The following is a 14,284-nucleotide window of genomic DNA, read 5'->3' as shown; positions in this document are numbered from 1 at the left end:
TTGATCTAATTGAAGATATTTATCAATTAATAAAATATATGTTTCCTTATGTGATAATTGATTAATTATTTTGATTAAATTGGTAAATTGTTTTGCAAGAAATCATTAAATAAATCAAATATGGATAATTATGTGATTAAATGTTAATTTAGATTATTTGTTATTTGATCCTTGTTGTTATGAAAAGTTTCATGTTTTCCCCTTTAGGTTTTATAGTTTAAATTTGAACCCAAAAGTTTTGTTGTTTTGAAATTTAAATAGTTGAAACCCTAATGTTTTGAAAAAGGTTTCAAAACTTGCCCTTAAGTTTTGAAAATTAAATTTTGATTAATAGTTTAATTTTGATGTATATTTAAATTCTAAACCCTAATGTTTTGAAATGTTTCAAAACTTGCCCTCAAGTTTTGGAATTTAAAAGTTGATTAAAAATTTTAATTAGGAATGTTAAATTCTAAAACTCTAGTATTGTTTTGAAAAAGTTCAAATCACACCCTTAAGGTTTTATTAATTAATTAAGGTGTATAATTAAAAGAAGTTTAATAAATCCATAAAGTTTTTGGTTTAAAATTTAATTGAATTAAAAGTATAATTGTTAAATTTGACCACCTAATATTTTAAAAGTGTAAAATACACCCTATACTATATATATATATATATATATATATATATATATATATATATATATATATAACATTAAAAGTCTAACATTATATATATGTATGAGTAAAAGTCAGTTTTACCGTTAGTAGGCCTCATTCACGAAGCTGGTCTATAAGGGGTGTTTAAGGAAATTTCCTATAAAATGGCGATTGAATGAGTATCCACTCTTACCCACCGCACTCTTGACTAGTGAAGGGTCGTTAGCCGAACGGGTAGGATAGGACGAAACCTTCCATTATAAGTATAATGAAGTATAAAAGTAACTAAATGTTTTTCAAATTCCCAAACTTAGTTACTTAGGCAAAGTGAATTGATGCAATTCCATGAAATTACACTTTGTGCCCTTGCGAAGACGTTAGTGGAGCGTGTGTGGTTTACCGGCACACTAAATGGTTCTAAGCAAAGGTAACAAAGGGTGACTCAATGTTTGTCATAGTTCGGTGGAGCGTGTGTGGTTTACCGGCACATCGAATAGGTGATTGTAACATGTGGGGGCACCATGTAGTTTGCATGGTTATTCACACCCGCTTTGTGATCCTCGACATCCCAGTCACAAACAAGAGGGGCATATCGAGATTTAAACATGCCATTGAAATATTCAATGAATCTCAAAGATTCTAGGAGTTTTCATAGAATTAAAACTTAAATTTATTTTTCGTTTTTCATGGTGGAAATTAGTGAATCGTCATTCACTTACCTTCAAATGTTCTGCAATTTGGGTTACGGCATCCCTCTCCCGAGTTGTAGAATATTGTGTTGGGTCCTAGCCTTAGTATTTCATTTGGGTGATTTACTAAGGACTCAATCAATCAACTAACTTGAGTTTGTTTTCTCCCATTTTGTAGATGTCAAAGTTCAACAACTATGGTCTTCCCAAATCTCGTGGAATAAGCTTTCCACATGAAGATGATATTTCACGATTCGATCGAGGAACAATAAATCATGCTTCACTTCATCCACCTCCTCCAATTATTCTCCCTAACCCACAAGTTCAAAGGCTTGAAAAGTTCAAGATCACTCAAGCCCTTTTGGCAAGTAAACATAAAGAAGGAAAGTCGGTGTGTGCACACGTCCTAGGGATGAAGTCACACATGGATAGGTTAACAATGTTGGGATCCGTTGTCTGTGAGGAAATGGCTGTTGATTGGGTTCTTCAGTCACTTCCTAACTCATATAGTGAGTTCGTAAGAGAGTACTATATGATGAACCGCGACGTGAGCCTTATAGATCTCACATATATGCTTATTGCTGCTGAATCAGCAATGGTTTGGTGCAATAGAAGAGCAAAGTTGATTGGTGAATCTGCCTTCAAGACCTTTATGGACATAGACAATGGCAACGAAAGACATGCTATGATCAAAAAGTTTGATCATAAGAGAAAGGCAATGTCTGAAGTAGTTCCATGTCCTGTTCCAAAAGAGTCAATTTGCTTTTATTGCCAAGAGAAGGGGCATTGGAGACGAAGCTGACTTATTTACCTAAGAGATCTAAGAGAAGGGAGAGTCGAAACGTATGGCTCTAATATAGGTAAAATCCATTAACTAACTCTTTTAAGCTTCTATTCTAGATTCTTAATACATAATGTGATAAGATTACAATTGATGTTTTGTAGGATCGAAGAAAAGAAAGGAAGCTTAAAGGAAGAAGTGAGCAGAATCTAACCGTGAATGAATGGATTTCGATCGTATTTCTCGAAGATTAGATTCTTGAGCTACTACTTAGAGTTAGAATTAGATTGCTAAGAAAGATGTATTAGCATAGTTTTTCAATGAATTGCATTGTAAGGACAATTTTTTTTTCCGCAATAAAATAAATTTTGATTTTATATTATTTATTTATCCTTGCAATGGCGTATATGAAAAATTGATGTTTGAATGTTTCTATTATTAGCAATAATGGATTTGGTTCTTATTACGTTATTTATGGAAAGTCGAGAGTTTACCAAATAGGGAGAGTTTCACATCGCCCAAGTTTCAATTGGACAGAAACTTGGAATCATGCAACTTGGTTGCACGATGAATGAGAAATTTCATATTTGGAAATTAGACTAATTCATTGACAAAGTGTCAAGTGAAGGACTTAGAGATCGAATACACAAAGTTGCGTGTTGATCAAGTCCACCGTAAGAGTAACAAAGATATTCGTCATGATTTACTAAAGGTTTAGTAAATATGATTATACTTACAAGATTAAGTGTAATTCTGAATTGATTGAAAAAGTTTAAATCAATAGCAGAACGAATAAGAAGAATCAAGTAGGCAGAAAGATAAAAGTTTCTCCATTCTAAGAAGAAAGGAGAATAGCTTTTATGCTTTATGATAGGTCTTAATAATTAAGAACCATATCTCAATTGATCCTCTAAGTGAGTCTTAGTACAATTGTATGTTTAAGAAGAGGAATCAAGGATTGGAGAAATGGTTAAATCAAGAGGTCAATCATACTTCGTTCCAAAACAAGTCTTAGAGTTAAGATTGCGACATTGAGTGATAAGTATTAAGAAGGTTTATAACATTCATCAAATGTGGAGAGTTGTGATGTCTTGGATAAGACAAAGACCAACTAGGACCAATTTATGAAGTGTTTTGATAAAAACCACACTAACTCTTGAATATTTGTTTGTCCAGAAATGTTTATTGACAAGAGAATCTTATATGTCAAGGATTCAGTGGGAGTCTTAATGGTCTTGAAAGGTTTCAAGAACAAATCAAAATAGACCTTATTGATCATTACTGGCACACGAGTTGAGGTTTACAACCTATCGTGTTGACATTATTTTGTTTCTGTGCCATTCCAATTGAGTTAATTATGCATGTGAGTTCTATGAGTTCTCATTTTAAACGCATAAAAGGCAAGGCACCTTAATGAATGAAAGGTACATTGATAGGAAAGGGTGAGCTGCTTAACTAATTGGAAGACATGGTGGGCAGTTGTGCTACCATAAGGCAAGAAATCGAGATTAAGAAAGTTCGATCCATATGAGTTTGAATTTGTCGTAAACTTTGGTTGTGAAAAATTCACATGGATAGGAACAAATACACCGTTTAAATCTAAGTGTCATAAGATTTCCTCCTTCATGAAAATAATTGTGAGGAAATACTTTCACTAAGAAAGATTTTAAGAAGATAGTGATTGTAAAATTGCATTCTCGAATTCGATTATGGTTACGGTATCCCTTTCCATAATTTGAATTGTGAGGTTTGGCAATTGTTTAGACACACACATGAACTATCTAAGGCAAAGGTGTATAAGCCTTGATAAAAGATTATCAAAACATTAGGTATTGGAAACATGAACTTAAGAAATTCAATAAGTATTGTTTTTCTGAAAGTTAGGCTGTTTCTGAATGCATGTCAAAGCTAGTGGGAGCATAAGTGTTATGTTTTATAATAATCATCATGATAGTGGGAGCATAAATGTTATGATTGTATGATTATTAAGGAAAGTATTGCAAGTTGGCAATATTAATTATAGAAAACAAGAGTCATTCTTTGCAAAGTTGTAAGGATGGAATAGTTGTTTTGTTATAATTAAGGGAGAGAATATTATGCTTCATTTCAAATCTAAAGGCTTAGGTTGTGGAATGTTAATAAAATTTAGTCAAAGGTACATAGTGTGTTCTTAAAATTTCGATTATGATTACGGCATTCCTCTTCACAATTCAAATTTTGAGAACATAGCAAATAAAGCATTATGCGTCGTGTCCCATACGCTTCGGGTATATGATTGATTGCAAATGCTTTAATGTTTGACCATTCTAAAATTTTCCAAATGTCTAGCGCATTTAGAGGGAAAAGGGACTAGAATTGGTTTTGACTAAAATAATTAAACAACTATCAAAGGACAATCCAAAGTTCGACGATGATTGGTTGCTTGTGAGTAGTTGGAAGCATGGTATTGAATGGACCATATCGACATTATTATGAATAGAAAAGATTCTATTAACGATGAGTTGTCATATGGAAAATATGGAAATGTTTCCATATTGAATGGACCATATCGACTTTATTACGAATAGACAAGATTATATTAAGAATGAGTAGTCATATGGAAAATATGAAAGCGTGTCCATATTGGGAATTGAATATTGAAAAATCTATGACTAGATTAGAAACTTTTATGCAAAAGGATGTTCAAAGGAATGTACTTTGAGTGAGAGACATCATATCTAAGGAATTGTCTTGTAACAATCCCCGATAGAAGACTTTGTAATATCATTGGCAATAGTCGTTGTGACCTTGGTGCAGTGACATTACGAAAGGATCGTTGCATAGGATATTAGAATCTAGCATATTCTATAAGTAGCAAAAATTTGATATTCTTTCACTTATGAAAAAGGATTTGGAGTTGTGAAATGAGAATGATTGGAAGTGTTTTCAATTTGATCTATTTCACAAAGTAAGAACCATAGGTAAACATTGTGTGCATGCTAGGAGCATGGGACAAGTGTAATAATTCAAGTAAGAAGTTGATTACCCGAAACGACAAATAATGAGTAATCGGTATGGTGATAAATAAAAGGAGTTTTATTTATACTCAAAGGTTTGAGGCCATATGGGATTAGTATTATTCTTGTGTTTCACTTTGCATGTTTTGACTTCCAAAATAATTGAGTTTATTAAGAATAATCGAATTATTCGAACGGGCCACAGTCGTTCATATGTTGGAAGTAAGTATGAATGAAGACTGTCGTGAATTGGTGTGTGGATTGTCTAAAGAGCATTAGACATAAGCAAATGTTTGCTGCAACGTTCATGAGTGCTTATGAATATGAATTTGAGCATTGGATTAAACCCACGCTCACTTGGATCACTCCATGAATTGTATCACGAGTGATTGGTGAGACGATAACATCTTATATTGTTGAAACCGAGATGTGTGAGTTGTATCTTGCAAAGCGGTTGCACATTGATAATATGTAAATGCACTAGTAACTTGGTGTTATAAAACATATTGTTGTGTGTGATTTGGTGAGTAAGTGCAAGCAAGCATTGTATCAAAGTTTATCCGTTCCTTTTATCCAAAGTAGGATAAAAGCGATATCTTTGGGCCCCTCGATGATTTAGTGATGACAAACGTAAATGTTTGGTCGGGCTAGGGCTAATTTGATTTGTTCAATTAGTCAGTCGTCATAAATCGGAAATCGAGATATAGTACAAAGAGAATGATTTGAAATCATATCTCATATGATATCTAGCATGGAGGAATATATGATCCCTTATCTAAAGGACACGTGTATCTGATAGGATCAGAGTTGACAGCGGCTTTGGAAAGCTACGATTGCAGATCAGGATCTTAAGTCATACGCATAATAGTTATTAGACTTATCCAAGTGGGAGACTGTTGGATTAGTGTCTAAGTCTATAACTATTTTGGTATGTACTTGACCCGATGGTGCATGGTCCTTTTGGGTTGCCTTCACCAAAGCAACTTGATAGGATGAATTATGGAGAGAAAGGATTAAATATGATTTATTAATATATTATGAGAATAATATATTAAAGGAGAGATCATATTGTTTAATTAATATTAGTCAGTAATTAATTGGTAATTAGTTTTGTGACTAAAAGAGATTAATTAAACTTAAGGGACTGGAATTGTAATTATAAGATAACTGCAATTTGGGCCATGGATTGCCTTATAATAAGGAGTGGACGAATTCTATGGGGAAGCCCATAAGGAAATCGTCCAAGGCCTTAAGGAAAGGGATCCATGGGTTGCTTAGGGCTTAAGCATCCAAATTAGGGTTTCCTTGTTAGATAACCCTAATAGCCTCACTATATATAGACCCCTTAAGGACCAAAAACGTGGCTAAGCTTCATTCTAGGGTTTCACACGTTTTAGGGCAGCCTCCTTCCTCTCTCCTATTCATCCTCTTGCTTATGGTGTTTGTGAACCATTAAAGGAGTGACATTTGTGACTCTAGGCTTTCTAAAGTCAATACAAAGAGGAATTAGGATTGTTATTGCTACATAACAATCAAGGTATGATCTTAAACCTATTCTCATGTTAATATGATTACTTGAATGCTAGAATTAAGGTTTATAGTCTTGGATAACTTGCATGTACAATAGAGAAACCTAGATCCAAGCATTAGGGTTTGTATGAGCACATAGGATGTTCTTAGGACCAAAACCCATCAGATGTAATAGTCTAGGTCAACATTTGTAATTTGTTTTGAGATAATAAGATGTATTATTTGAGTATTATGTGTTTTATACTTAATTATTATGATTTAATGAATTAAGTATAAAAATAAGCATCGAAAATAAATGTTAGATAAAGCTGATATCTATGAAGAAAGTTATAGTGGTTGAAACAAGGATTTTGGAGATAAAATACTAAAATTCGAGTTATGACATGTTGAATTTCGCGACTGAACCAACACGACGCTGTATGACGTAAAAAGTGAATTTACGATAAAACACTTTTTAGCCTTAGCAATCTAAATGAAAGTCGTAGTATACGTTAAACCGAGAGTGTGCATAAAAAGAATGTCCAAATCTGACATCGTATGAAGAAGTTATGAACTTTCTAAGTCTTGGCAAAGTGATATGCAACCTAAACTCGAATTTTAGATCGGACGATCTTTAGCCAACACAACCTAAACGAGAATCGTAGATATTATCGATTGTAGTTTAACGGTAAAAAGACAGACAAAACGGACGTCGGATGAAGAAGTTATGAATTTTTAACAGACTTTCCCTATCCCAACCTGTTAAAAATATAACTTTAAAAATAAAGTCAAAATTAACCGACGGTGTCTAAATGAAAGTTGTAGAGCATGGTCTCACCTACGTGTGGATATAAAAACATCAAAAACGAAGTTCGGATGCGAAAGTTATTGATGTGTGTAAAATGCACTTGTTTTATCCCTACTTTTATTGATATATTTAGCACACAAAGGCAGTGAACCTGTCTTTTAGTAGTATAGCTTAGTAAGTAAGGTGTCGAACTCAGGGAACGGAAAATTAAACTAATAACTAATTTTTAACTAAAGCAATTAATGAAAGTAAAAGGTTTTTCTTCTAGTTTTACAAGACTAGAAACTTAAGCAACACTTAATTAACTAAATGACTAAAGCAAACAACTAATTCACCAAATTTGATAAAGATGTTTCTATTTAGGTTCAACCAATTCACTCCTATGGTTATTTGTATTTTTCATAAGGGAGCCACTCTTTCTTTTGTTTGCGCCAGTCTTCATCAAATCGGTCCCCACTTGAATAACACACTTGCGCCTTCTTGTTGCCATTCTCATCTAAATCACAGTCTCTAGTGAGGTGAGGCCCATTGCAGTTTTCACAACCCACCCGAATAGCATGGATTGTTTGATCCATCTTATCCATCCTCCTATCCATTGTTTTTAGCATAGCCATGAACGCGGATAAGTCTTCAGTAGCTGCATAAGTGGCTCCCCTAGTGACATCATGCCTAGGGTTGTGGTATTCTCTAGAGTGTTTAGAGAATTCTTCAATCAATTCTTTGATCACCGGGGGTGGCTTCTTTGTGAGCGGGCCTTGCGAGTCTAGTAACTGCCTGGTTGTGACATTAACTCCATCATAGAAGATGGATACTTCTTGCTGGCTGTTTAGGTCATGGTGTGGGCAGTTTCTTAGTAAGCTCTTGTACCTCTCCCATGCTTCATATAGCGACTCTCCAGCTTGTTGTTCAAAGTTAGCAATGGCCTTCTTCAACTTGGCTATCTTGGAAGGTGGGCAAAAGTGATCAATGAATTCTTCTTTCATCTTGGCCCAAGTGGTGACTGATCCGGGGGGAAGTGACTTGAGCCAGTCTTTTGCAGCACCTTTGAATGTCACCGGAAGCATACGAAGTAGCTGAGTCTCGCGGGGCACGTTTAGAACATTGAAGTAATCAGCTACATCATTGACTTCATCCAAATGTTTGTAGGCATCTTCATGGTCTTTTCCATAAAAAGGTATTTCCTTTAGTAAAGCTAGGATATGACCCTTTAGCTCGAAGGTAGCAGTCGCGGGAATTGCGGGTTGCACAAGTCCCGGGCCAGTGTCGTCCCGCATCCTCTTCTTCCATTCTCCCATGGGGATTTCATCAATGTTATCCATTGTGACAGCTAACTCTTCCTCAGACTCGGTTTCGTGCTCGTATGTCGGGTCCTCTTCTTCCTCGGTCTCGTACTCGATATCCTCCTTCGCCGGTTCGTCGATTACTAAGGAAGCGTTGGATGCTCTTGACTTGTTGCTCTTCTTTTTCCCAAAAACAGTCTTCAAATTGGACAAGGGCGACTTCTTTGGTGTACTCGAACTCTCCACGTCCTTTCCTTTGTTTCTTTTCAATGCGGTTTCGGGATCTTCAAACAGGGGTACCAACGGGGTGTTTGATCCTCTGGTCATGAAAGTCCTGAAATAAACAGAATAAAAGCGTAAAAAGAACAAAAAAAATGTACTAAAAGAAATCGAAAATTAACTGCTGATTACGCTTGTACTCGCCGAGTAGGAGCGACTGCACTCGGCGAGTACCAATGTGTTTTTGAAAAAAATTATAAGCTTACTATTAGAACTAAAACAGATACTAAAACCTAATTACTGACTACTAACTGAAATAAAGTAACTTTATGCAAGTAAACTCACACAAAGGATCGAAAAAATTAGGAATTAGATTAATTATTTAGAACCGTTCCCCGACAACGGCGCCAAAAACTTGATGTGTGTAAAATACACTTGTTTTATCCCTACTTTTATTGATATATTTAGCACACAAAGGCGGTGAACCTGTCTTTTAGTAGTATAGCTTAGTAAGTAAGGTGTCGAACTCAGGGAACGGAAAATTAAACTAATAACTAATTTTTAACTAAAGCAATTAATGAAAGTAAAAGGTTTTTCTTCTAGTTTTACAAGACTAGAAACTTAAGCAACACTTAATTAACTAAATGACTAAAGCAAACAACTAATTCACCAAATTTGATAAAGATGTTTCTATTTAGGTTCAACCAATTCACTCCTATGGTTATTTGTATTTATGATAGATTAATTGTTATTGGCTACCAATTAAAGTGGTTAGGTTCATGTTCATTACTCCTAACTCTTAGACAATTAACTAATTTAAGCGGTGATCAAATGTTTAAACTAATTAATTCCCTAGATTAATAATTTGGATTAATTAAGATTTGTAGTGGTGAATCAATTTAGTAAATCAATTAACCTCTTGTTGATGGTTTCTCAAACAAGCTCACACATTAATCTAATTATTGTCTTATTAATCTTAGTTTCATAATCATTATTCCTAAGCATATGAATTAGTGTTCACATTAGACATATGAGGTTAACAACTAAGAGATGTTCATGCAGCTTAATTGTCTTCTAATTAACAAAAAATAATCATGATTAAGGCATAAGGGTCTTTAACAAACTTAATTTAATAAATCACCAATAAGCAATTAATCAAAAACTAAGAATTAAACCATAGGAGTTCCTTGGTATTCCCCAAACAGAAACAAAAACGAAATTAGTTCATAGTTGCAGTAAAATCACACACAAAAACAAGTTCAACTAGATTAGACATACTCAAATCCTAAAGTTAAGTGGAATGATTAACCTAGTTGCTTCAATTCTTCAAAAGGTTGGAGATTAGAATTCCTCAGCGTCTTCCAGTGTTCTTAATCGCAGAAGGATCTTCAAAAATCGTCAAAAGTGTCCTCTCATCAGATAAAGGTTTGATTTTTATAGATATCTCAAAACAGGGGGTACTCGGCGAGTAGCAGACCCAACTCGCCGAGTAGACTCGTTGTTATCCGTCTTAGATCAGGAGTCATGTTTATCTTCTGGAATATTCAGCTGGACTCGCCGAGTATACTCGTGTACTCGCCGAGTAGATGGCTTTTGTTCCACAATCTTCATTCTTTGGTCTTCAATTGCTTTCCCTTGCTCCCTTTTACTCCCAAGCATGTCTTTTGAACTGAAAACAAAATTTAAACAATATTAAGTACCTTTTGTCCATATTATTCACATAATTAGTTAAAAATGAATAAAAATGTATACTAAATAATTAACTAATTATGCACATATCAGTTACAATTTTTTTTAAGTTTGAAGAATCGGAGTATGCCCAGTGTACTCGTGTACTCGGTCTGAAGTTGACCACGTCACCTACTCCTTTGCATGATAGACGCAATTTCGTAGCCTTTACGCGTTCGAGATGATCCCTTCGTACGCCCAACGTAGTGGCTGGTGAAGTAGTACGTCCCGCGTACCATAGAGTTACGCCCAACGTAACTAGAGTGTTCAGCCACTATAAATAGTGGACGATGCCAGCTGAATTGTTGTTACAATTTTCATCCTCTCACCCCTATACTTTCTTCTATATTGCAAAAATTACCCCTAAACCTAAAATATTATCCTAGCATCGTAAGCAAACCCCGGAGAGCCCGAAGATCCCAAGAAAAGAGTTTTTCGAGACAAAACTCTACCCGCGTGAAATCGGTTTTTGAGAAAACATTCCAGTTTTATCGAAAAAAAAATGTTTTAAGTGAAGAAGCTTTGTCAAACCGTCGTCTTATCAGTTGAGTGTATAGTCACTTTCATCTTATACATAGATATGAAGTATTTTCTATAAAATACGTGTTATCTGTAATTATATTGTTTGTTTATTTGAGATGATGTTGAATAGATGTTTTATACAAGTTTTAAAATGTATATGTATTTTTTTTATCAACAAATATGTTGGGTAAAACACAGGTAGATGAAATAGTTGATGTGTGCTAAAATGATGAGAGGCCTCGATGTTGTTGTTGTTGTTGTGGTGGTGGTCATCTAGCTGAGTATAGATGACGAACACGGACCTTTCTAGACAGTCTAGTGCTATCAGGCTCGCAACTTGTAGGTGTTGATGAACTATAGGTTCTCTGCTGTACTCCATCCCCCTCGTGGTTGCCTTATTTGACAAAAATTGTTGAGAAATCCTAAAGTAGTGTTGTCACCCCGATGAAAATCCTTAGGCTAGGTCCCTTATGATATGTGTTTAGGGACGTAAAGTGAGGATAACGGGAACGGGTATTCAGTGTTGTTGTTGGTTGATTAAATTAATAAATGTATTATTGGCTGATGGAATTAATAAATTTATTATTATTTGTGGGTTGAAAACCATATATGCTCACTAGACTCCCAAGTCTGACCCACTCAGCTTCTTTATATTAGATGTAGTGGACCCAGAGCATAGTTGGTTGATGACGAGGGATTTTTGGATTATATGCCAGTAGATGTAAATAATTGTTGTAAGGCTTATAATGTATTGTTTATGTTTTTGGTCTGTATCGGAACATGACATCCCGAGGTTTTGTTATATAATGAAAATACATTTCTTTCGGAAATGCTTTGACAATTTTTATCATATTTTATTTTGGGGACAAATTTCGCAACATCTTTTGGAAGATTACTTTGATTTTATTTTAAAAAGCATAAACTAAATCGGTATTTTATGGCCAAGTAATTTTGGGGATGTCACACTTAGGGCCTTTGGGATTGAGACTTAGACCCCTTTAAGTGTAGACAATATATGTTAGAGGATCTGAGAGTTCGGTTTGTGTTTTGGAGTCCAAGAATATATCGGTAAAGTGACAATTTGGGTTTTTTTTTTTTATAAATTTTAGATTTTAGTTCTGAAAGTTTTATGGCAATGGGGGTTAATAGAAGTGTAGAGTTTCTCATTACATTTTTGTGGATATAAGGATTGTCGAAATCGGACGTAGAACGAAGAAGTTATGGCCTTCGGAAGTTTGTGGGTTTAAGGTCAAGCCTAGTACGTTGGGCATACTAGGCAGAAGGATCGTGAGCATCATTTAAAGTACGTTGGGCATACTCCAGGCTCATGCAAACCTTAATTTAGGGTCTTGGACCCTATTTAATGACCTTAACTCCACTCCAACCCCTCTTATCTTCAGCCTACATCTCATTCAACCCTATATTCTAAACCCTAACTTGCATTTGAGCATTTTGAGGTTTTTGGTGTGATTTGGGTATGCCATGGAGAAGACGGAGTTCTTATTGGAAGCATTGCCTGGCTTGGAGCTTGTGGATCCATGCTTTAATCATCTTCATCAGCTTCGAGGAGGTATAAAGTTTCTAACTTGTTAGCTCTATGTGCTAGATCTAGCATGGGGTATTTTTGGGTTTATTTTGGTCCTTAAAGTCATCTTTGTGAGTATGAGCTACTCCAAGAGCTTAGAATGTTGGATCCTAGTGGTTATGAGGTTGTGGGTGCGTAAAAATGTTATCTTGATAGGTTTGGGTAAGTCATGATTAAGTTGGTGTTCATATTATGGGCTTAGAGGGTTAGAAATGGATTTGGGGTCCCATTAAGGCATGCAAGGGAGTAAAGCTGGAAACTTTATGGTTTAAGACCTTTTCTAGGGATCATATATGTGTTTGGACGACTTGTCTTCACCCAATAAGAACTTAATATGGATTTTTTTCCTCTGAGGAGTACGTTGGGCGTACATAGGAGTACGCTCAGTGTAATACTGATATCATGTATCAACAGCTTGTACGTTGTGCTTTATGAGTGACTATGTGGGGCGTACGTTTCTGGTACGCAAGGCGTACTCCCCAGGATGTCCATTTTGGGCCTTTTAGGGTGTGGGGCTTGTTGGGCCATTGGACTTCTGACTTTGGAACATAGATAGATTTTGGGCTTTCTTGGAATTAGGTCCATGATGGTTTTGGGCCCAATTAAGAAGTTAGGCCATATTGGGCCTTGGGATGCCATTTAGGAAATTGGGATTTTTGAGCAAATGGGTTGGGCCTTGGTTTTGGCAAAGTAAGAAAAGGGTAAAATGGTCTTTTACCATGAATATTGGACAAGTAATTTAAATTCTTGATTATGGGTTGAGATCCAATTATTAATTGGATATTATTTGATGGTGCTAGCGCACGGGGATTTTCTGGATCAGCAGACCGAGATTTTATTGTGAGATTCAACGGCTTTAGGTGAGTTTCCTCACTGTATTTAGCGGGTCGAAGGCACCAATGCAGGCTCATGGTTTGCTATGTTTAGGATGTTAGATGTCAGCGTTACTCTTACATATGTTATGTGTTTACATGTTTACCGGGCGGGGCCCAATGACTATTATGTATGATATTTATCTTTGTGATTATTTCATGTGTTTATGTGTTTATATGTTTACATGTTTATATGTATATCGGGCGGGGCCTGATGACTGACAGATCTGTCTACCAAGCGGAGCCCATTATATGTTTGATATGTATGGTATGTGGTATATTAGGGAACCCACTAAGATTTGTGCTTACGATTTTTAGTTTGTATTTCAAGAACTTCTGGTTAGAAGGGGAAGCGCCTGGGATGATTGCAGTGCACATACCACATCGTTCCGTATTTTATATTACTCTTATATATTTGAATGTTATTGATACACTTTGATTCACTATGGTTTTGATGATGTTGTCTTGGATGCTGGTTTTAATAATTTAAAAGTCAAAAATTTTAGTCTTAAATTTTGGGACATTACAAGTTGGTATCAGAGCCTTAGTTTGAGGGATTCTGGCATACTCTTGGGTGTGTTTGAACTCAATATGAGGGTTTGGTAGATTTTTCAAAAAGAAATGTTTTTATAAAAGGGGTTTTCTAATAAAAGAAAA

At 35.3% G+C, this 14,284-nt stretch overlaps 1 non-coding gene across 1 annotated transcript; it reads left to right on the top strand.

Annotated features, from left to right (window-relative positions):
- Positions 1-8,249: 8,249 nt before the first annotated feature.
- On the top strand, positions 8,250-8,356 carry LOC111880781 (small nucleolar RNA R71). The gene has a single exon (XR_002846567.1). It is a non-coding gene; the product is annotated as a small nucleolar RNA R71 (small nucleolar RNA).
- The last annotated feature ends 5,928 nt before the right edge of the window (positions 8,357-14,284 follow it).

Source organism: Lactuca sativa, chromosome 9 (genome assembly GCF_002870075.4).
Source record: "Lactuca sativa cultivar Salinas chromosome 9, Lsat_Salinas_v11, whole genome shotgun sequence".
In the NCBI taxonomy this organism is placed as follows: Eukaryota; Viridiplantae; Streptophyta; class Magnoliopsida; order Asterales; family Asteraceae; genus Lactuca; species Lactuca sativa.
Note: the sequence above shows the minus strand (reverse complement) of the source record. Positions and strands in the feature narration are given on the sequence as shown.